This window comes from Nymphalis io, chromosome 17 (genome assembly GCF_905147045.1).
Source record: "Nymphalis io chromosome 17, ilAglIoxx1.1, whole genome shotgun sequence".
Taxonomy (NCBI): Eukaryota; Metazoa; Arthropoda; class Insecta; order Lepidoptera; family Nymphalidae; genus Nymphalis; species Nymphalis io.
In genome coordinates, this window is record NC_065904.1 from 5986460 (window position 1) to 5989653 (window position 3194).

The following is a 3194-nucleotide window of genomic DNA, read 5'->3' on the forward strand; positions in this document are numbered from 1 at the left end:
ATATGAGCCAATTTTAGACACATAGGTCGAATACCGTCCAGACCAGCCTTAAATTCCAGAATCCCATTAAGACCAACAACACCAAGGAAAACAACTGGCACATACTTCGTCTTCCAATTCAAACTGGATTTACATATGAATACTATAATGCCTTCAATTTGTAATCCTAAAAATAAATTGTGATGCAGCCAGATAATAAAAATATGCAGTCGCATTAAAATAACGTAAGCACGAAATATATACGATAAGATAGAAGAAAGCCAAGGACAACAGGTCTGTGAAGATACAACTAAAACAAAATTCATTAAAATAAAATAAGGAAATATTTACTTAAAAATATTATATTAGGTCCTTACATATGAATCCGCATTGGAATTAAATTTTTTTCCTTCTAAGAAGTTGTCCAAATTTCGGAAAAAACGGTAATCTGTTGGAACAAGGTCAGGGGAGTACGGTGGATGTCGCAGACATTCCATATGTAGCTCATCTAACTTAGTGGTTGTTTGTTGTGTAATGTGTTGTCTTGCGTTGTCGTGACGCAGCAGTGGCCTAGATCGATTGACCAATTTCGGTTGTTTAGCAGCTAGTTCTTCCTTCATGGTTTGAAATTGCTGGCAATAGACATCTGCCGTAATCTTTTGGCCAGATTTTAGAAAGCTGTAGTGAACGACACCGGCGCCAGTCCACCAAACACTCACAAGTAACTTTTTCTGAGTCAATTTTCGTTTAGGGCAGGATTTGGCTGGGTCTCTAGGTTTCAGCCATTGCGACGAGAGTTTTCGATTATCGTTCAGTATCCACTTTTCATCACAAGTAATAATTCGATTTAAAATCCCTTGATTATTGTGTCGGTTGAGCAAAGTAACACAGCAGTCGACGCGTGTTTGCAAGTTCGATTCACTCAATTCATGAGGTACCCATCGTTCAAGTTTTTTTACTTTTTCGATTTCCTTCAAGTGGATTAATATAGTTTTATCACTTACCCCGAAGCCTGCAGCTATCTCTGATGTGCTTTGTGATGGATCCGCTTCCACAATAGCCTTTAATTCGTTATTTTTAACTTTGGTCCACGGGGTTGGTTCTCAAGTTCGAAATTTCCAGAACGAAAACGTTGAAACCAAAAACGTACCGTGCTGTCTTTTGCGACACCAGCGCCGTACACATCATTAATCCTTCGAGCTGTTTCTACAGCACTGGTGCCACGACAGATCTCATGTTTTCCATTGTGCGGTAATAAGCGACGACAATAAAAAAAATATTAGGAAAAAACAAATGAATGACCGTTTTCAAAACTCAAATGTACCAGCTAAATGAATTTATAAATTTGAATTTGGAAAACTTAACCAAAGAGGAGATATTTCAGATTAAAGTGGTCAGTACGACAAAACGCTAATTTTATATGTAAGGACCTAATATTTATGAACTTGCTTATAATAATTGAATGGTATATTTTATGTCAATAATACTTTGCTAAGCTGAGCTACTAGAAAAGGAAACTGAACACAAAACGAGATCAAATTATACTGTTAGTTCTAATTCAACATTTTATTACATATAATGTGTTAATTTTTTCACTTGTTTGTGCAATGGAACGTTACTTTGTGCCAAATTTCAACGTTAAAGGTTAGGTATTCCATAAGTTTTGACTTGTTAGTTAGATTTTGTTACTATTAAAATAGAGTATGGAGAAATTGATCATTATTAAGTTAGAAACTTGATAGCTTAAACTCGACATAATTTGATACAATGAAAAAAATACATAAGCAAATGATCATGTTAATTCCATTTGTTTGATGTTGAGACACGGTTTATTCATTTATGCTTTCTGATAATCCTTAAAAAAAAATTATAAATTTTTAGAAAAATATTACATAAACAACGTCATATAAATGACATCCACGCTAAGTCCCACGAGGTCGGAGTACGGGAGTAAAACCACGATAAGCCACTAATTATATAACTAGCCAGAATTATTGCATCAATTCAAATATAACAAAAAATTGTGTGATAGCCAAGGTACTCACGAGATTTGATGTGTGCGTGAGCTCATGTACCGATCTCACGCATAAATTAACGCACTTACAATAACAAATCTAACGCCGACGTCATCTGACGCTTGAAATCTTACGCTGACGTCATCTGACACGCGAAATCTTATCGTATACCGAGCACTAAGATGTTCACACATCAAAATAAAAATAAAACAATATTGAATGTATTTTTTAATACGAATATTTAATACGATCGTAAGATTATCGTAACTTAACGACATGAAACCTTACTTTCTGATATCAATGTTCTCCATAAATTTTGGTTATAAAATGTTACAACTTGTGAGACTTCATATCTACATAAAATGTATGTAAAATGCGGTACATTTGTTACAAATACATTTCGATAAGAGATTTTTTTATATTTTAAAAATCGTGTTCTTTGCTAAATAAAGTAAGAAAAAATTGAATCGCCCTGATTTTGTATCACTCTGGTTTTCGAATAAATTGCTTAAAAATAACTTAAAATACATCTACAGTCTTAAAACTTTATTTTATATATATGTGAGACTTATTTTGTTACCAAATGTTTATGTATTATATTATGCTGTATGTTTCCCAAATAAATAAATAAATTTTCGAATATTTTTAAATATATATATTTTTTAATTATAAAAATATTTTTACTTATATAATTTTCTTATTATAAAAAAGAAAGTTGATGGCTGTTTCAACATTTCATTTTAGGGTCACTGAATTAATATTTATTAAAAGATATTTTTAAAACTTGCCGGTTTACTTTCGATAAACGCGATAGGTACTTTAAAATTATTCAGTTGTACAAACACTCACACATGTTTGTTCTTTACTCGACTAGACGTTCGAAACAATGTTGGGTGATGCGTAACTCAAGGTGCTCAGATAATAAGCCATTTATTAAAAGAGTCGTCGAGTATGGTAAGACCCTGTATCGTAGCAACCGAGATGCGAGCGGCTCGCCCGTCTCGTCGCTCTCCCATATCGCGATTGCATTTACAACCTGACATTAACAACTCTGGTTTTTGGAAACGACAGTCGGAAAGCAACGGATTAAATAGTCACTATCGGTCGCCTGCGCCGCATGCTAACCGTATTGCTGTGCGTGGTTCAAATAACAAACAGTGCCTCCACTTTTACTAACTCTCACTTTTAGTGTCGCTTAAT